Source organism: Antedon mediterranea, chromosome 2 (assembly GCF_964355755.1).
Source record: "Antedon mediterranea chromosome 2, ecAntMedi1.1, whole genome shotgun sequence".
Taxonomy (NCBI): Eukaryota; Metazoa; Echinodermata; class Crinoidea; order Comatulida; family Antedonidae; genus Antedon; species Antedon mediterranea.
Window position 1 is genome coordinate 15,815,001 of NC_092671.1, and position 5,000 is coordinate 15,820,000.

The 5,000-nt window shown below is 48.7% G+C and overlaps 1 non-coding gene across 1 annotated transcript in view; it reads right to left on the reverse strand.

Annotated features, from left to right (window-relative positions):
* LOC140041896 (small subunit ribosomal RNA) overlaps positions 1 to 1,699 on the reverse strand; it is a 1,791-nt gene extending 92 nt beyond the window's left edge. The window contains exon 1 of the ribosomal RNA XR_011843463.1: positions 1 to 1,699. This exon is cut by the window's left edge and continues 92 nt beyond it. This is a non-coding gene — a ribosomal RNA (small subunit ribosomal RNA).
* Positions 1,700 to 5,000: the final 3,301 nt, after the last annotated feature.

Here is a 5,000-nt window from a genome sequence, read left to right on the forward strand (position 1 = left end):
ACGGTAAAACCGACACGGCCGATCCGATGATCTCACTAAACCATTCAATCGGTAGTAGCGACGGGCGGTGTGTACAAACGGCAGGGACGTAATCAACGCGAGCTGATGACTCGCGCTTACTGGGCATTCCTCGTTGAAGGGAAATAATTACAAGTCCCTATCCCTAGCACGAAAGAGGTTCAACGGATTACCCAGACCTGTCGGCCAAGGGCAAACACGCTGATTCTTTCAGTGTAGCGCGCGTGCGGCCCCGATATCTAAAAGCATCACAGACCTGTTATTGCTCAATCTCGCGTGGCTAAACGCCACCTGTCCCTCTAAGAAGTTAAGCGCCCACCGCAACGGGTGGCGCAACTATTTAGCAAGCCAGAGTCTCGTTCGTTATCGGAATTAACCAGACAAATCGCTCCACCAACTAAGAACGGCCATGCACCACCACCCACAAAATAGCTCTCAATCTGTCAATCCTCACTGTGTCCGGGCCGGGTGAGTTTTCCCGTGTTGAGTCAAATTAAACCGCAGGCTCCACGCCTGGTGGTGCCCTTCCGTCAATTCCTTTAAGTTTCAGCTTTGCAACCGTACTTCCCCCGGAACCCAAAGACTTTGGTTTCCCGAAGACTGCCCGCCGCGTCATTGGAGTAACGCCGGCGGATCGCCAGTCGGCATCATTTATGGTTAGAACTAGGGCGGTATCTGATCGCCTTCGAACCTCTAACTTTCGTTCTTGATTAATGAAAACATTCTTGGCAAATGCTTTCGCAGTCGGTCGTCTTGCGGCGATCTAAGAATTTCACCTCTCACACCGCAATACGAATGCCCCCGTCAGTCCCTCTCAATCATTACCTCGAGTTCCGAAAACCAACGCAATAGAACCAAGGTCCTATGCCATTATTCCATGCTCTGCTATTCAGGCGTATGGTCTGCTTTGAACACTCTAATTTTTTCAAAGTAAACGTTCCGGTCACCCCCGCCACTCAATCAAGAGCACCGGGTGAAAACCGAGAGAAAGGCCAGGACGGGCAGTGACACGCCTTACGGCGGACTGCGAGCCTAGACCCAAGATCCAACTACGAGCTTTTTAACTGCAACAGCTTTAATATACGCTATTGGAGCTGGAATTACCGCGGCTGCTGGCACCAGACTTGCCCTCCAATAGATCCTCGTTAAAGGATTTAAAGTGTACTCATTCCAATTACAGGGCCTCGAGAGAGACCTGTATTGTTATTTTTCGTCACTAGTGTGTCAGGAGTGGGTAATTTGCGCGCCTGCTGCCTTCCTTGGATGTGGTAGCCGTTTCTCAAGCTCCCTCTCCGGAATCGAACCCTGATTCTCCGTTACCCGTGACGACCATGGTAGGCGCATAACGTACCATCGAAAGTTGATAGGGCAGACATTTGAAAGATCCGTCGCCGGTGCTAGACCGTGCGATCAGCAAAGTTATCCAGAGTTCACCAAGGGGAGCGGGCAAGCCCGCATTGGCCTTGTTCCTAATAAAAGCACGCCTTCCGCTAGGTCGGCGCTTGTTCGCATGTATTAGCTCTAGAATTACCACAGTTATCCATGTAGGTAACTCAGTTCCAAGGAACCATAACTGATTTAATGAGCCATCCACAGTTTTGCTTGGTACAAGCTTGTACTTAGACATGCATGGCTTAATCTTTGAGACAAGCATATGACTACTGGCAGGATCAACCAGATATCTAGCCTAAACCGATTGCACGGTTAAAGCGCACCCGTCGCGATGGACAGGAGTGCGTGGGCTGAAAAAACCTTCTTGACTGACTAAGGCCTCGGGAGAAACGAAGGCCGCGCCCGAATAGGAACGCTGTGCTTCGCGTTCGAAACTCTCGGGTTCTAACGTCCAAAGCCAGGCCACAAATCACTTCGATTATCAAAAAAACGGACGCACGCGAACGACCGGCGAGCGAGCGCAGACAAGTCATCGCGCCCGCCTCGCAGGGTCTGAGCGGCGTCACTCACCGAGCCTTTACCGGTGCACAGGCAAGAGCACAGGCGGCCTAACCACAGTCGAACGCGATCGGGCGTTCATCGGGTCGGTCAAGGGAGCAAGTACAATAAGCATCCCATTCAATGCTATGCTATGCTATGCTATACTGTTGTACGTGACAACACTCCCCCATATATATACCTACGACGGTCAGACTATATCGGTTAGCAACGGAGGTCGGAATAAATGGAAACTAAAAAAAATCATCATCAAACTACACATTATCACCGGCTAACCGGCGGCGTAGACAAGGTTACATTTCGAGGACCTTCAAAAGAGGTGTGCGCGCGTGTGCGTCATAATATTGAAGAAAAAAAAAATCATATCGCGCGACCGGTCCTAGCCTAGCCTAGCCTAGCCTAGCTTAGCCTAGCCCAGCCGGGTCGGGTCAGGTCGGGCCGGGCCTAGCTTAGACTAGCCTAGCCTAGCCTAGCCAAGCCTACGCTCAGACTATATCGGTTAGCAACGGAGGCCGGAAAAAATGGGAACTAAAAAAAAATCATCATCAAACTACACATTATCACCGGCTAACCGGCGGCGTAGACAAGGTTACATTTCGAGGACCTTCAAAAGAGGTCGTGCGCGCGTGTGCGTCATAATATTGAAAAAAAAAAATCATATCGCGCGGCCGGTCCTAGCCTAGCCTAGCCGAGCCTAGCCCAGCCGGGTCGGGTTGGGTCGGGCCGGGCCTAGCTTAGCTTAGACTAGCCTAGCCTAGCCTAGCCAAGCCTACGCTCAGACTATATCGGTTAGCAACGGAGGCCGGAAAAAATGGGAACTAAAAAAAAATCATCATCAAACTACACATTATCACCGGCTAACCGGCGGCGTCGTGCGCGCGTGTGCGTCATAATATTGAAGAAAAAAAAATCATATCACGCGGCCGGTCCTAGCCTAGCATAGGCGAGCCTAGCCGAGCCGGGCCGGGCCAGAGACCAGGCCTAGGCTACAGACGGTGCGAGCTTAGGCGGGCCGGGCCTAGCCTAGCCTAGCCTAGACTAAGCGGGCTGAGCCGGGTCGAGCCTAGCCTAGCCTAGCCTAGCCTAGCCTAGCCTAGCCTAGCCTAACCTAACCTAGCCTAGCCTAACCTAGCCTAGCCTAACCTAGCCGGGTTTAGCCTAAAATAAATAAAGATTTAAAAAAAAAAAAAAAAAAAAAAAACGAACCTTATTTCTAACCTTAATATGAACAGATTTACCCGTCGTCATAAACAACGTTTTTTATACTGCAAGTAATGTTTCGAAGCATCTATGTGATGAATGCTCGACCACCCACCGCTGGTTTGCCCGTCTTGTGCGGACAAATCTCGCGGATCATGTAAGGTTTAGTTTTAGTAGATCGCAGCGAAACGGATGCTCTGCTAGTCACGACACCTCGATCCATACCCAAGTCGTCTGCAAGTGATTTTGCGCCTTTCTCGCAGAGGATGGATTCCTCCAAGCTACCGTGCAATTTGCATGCACGGGCAGGATTCGGGGATTCCTTCCGGCATTGTGAGTTTAGAAGTCATAAGTATCCTGTAATAGACGGGCACAACATCCCACCGTCAAGTCTAAAAGATAATAAGAACTCCAATTGAGGATTTATCTATACCTGAGAGCGCTCAGGATATACCTGTTGTCCGTTCTGCTGATAGTAGAAAGGAGGTAGAGAACAACCCGGTTGTGGTAGTACCTGTCCCGTTTACATACTTTGTGTGTCCCATGTGTAACACCGGTTATACAGAAATAAGAAAATTGACAACTCACCTACACAAGCATACCGATGCGAGTGTACTATTTAAATGCGGAAAATGTGGGAAGTTTTCCAAAACGGGGCACGGTGCTACCATACACTACGCCAAATGTAGTATATTGGAACAACCTACTACCGCCCAGGTGTTAGACTTTGTCTGCTCCTGTGGCAAGGCATTTAAGACCAAAACGGGTCTCTCCCAGCATGAAAGGCACCGACATCCTATCCTGCGTAATTTAAAGAGGGTGGAAGCTCAACAGGCGGAAGTAGAGGGGAAGAGATTGCAAAGAATAGCAAAAGATCTAAGAAGTCAATCTGGTCAGATGAAGAAGTTGAAAAACTAATTTATCTGAACTCTGAATTTCAGGGGTCCAGACAGATCAATAGTGACATTGCTAAACAGCTGTTATCGAAAACGAACAAGCAGGTGAGTGACAAACGACGAGCACTAGGGCTACTTTTCGGTCCAAAGGCAAAATCAGCTGTTCAACTCCCTGTCATCCGAGTTCCAATGCCAAAAAAGACCACAGCGAAAAGAGGATATTCCAAAGGAGCCTTTCGAAGAAGCTTTAATATCTGCTACGGGGCAGATAACAAATACAGAGTTGGGAAATCTTGTGCTAACATCATTTAGTCGAGCCATTGAGAAAAGTTCAGACGTGAGCGGTTACGATAAGATAAAAGGGAAGCTCCAACGGGTTGCTACCAATAAGAGATTAAAAGTACGAAAGAGGAGTAACCGAAAACCACGAAGGCGGTCAGCAAAGAAGGCAAGCGGCTTTCAGTACATGCAGCGGCAGTACTATAGGGACAGGAAAAAGCTGGCAATAGAAATTCTGGATCAAAAAACGGGTGGCGAGTGTCCTTTAAAAGTGGATGAAATCCATGAGGTGTATAGAGACAGATTTTCAGCTAGTTCGACTGAAGTCGATCTCAGTCATCTGCCTCCGCCCAAGGCAAGGGTAGAAAATAAAAATTTATTGTTGCCAATTACGGTGGAGGAAGTGAATACAGCCATAAAGGCCACAAAAACAGCAACGGCTGCTGGTCCAGATAAGGTTACTCTCGAGGACCTAAAATGCAACCCTAACATCAATACGGTACTCGCTAGTCTGTACAACTCTTTTCTTATCAGTGGGAAGATCCCCAAGGATCTTAAAGAAAACCGTTCAATTTTGTTGCCAAAAGGAAGTGGCGACTCCGATTCCATCAATGATTGGCGACCCTTGACTATTTCTTCTATCGTGCTCAGACTATA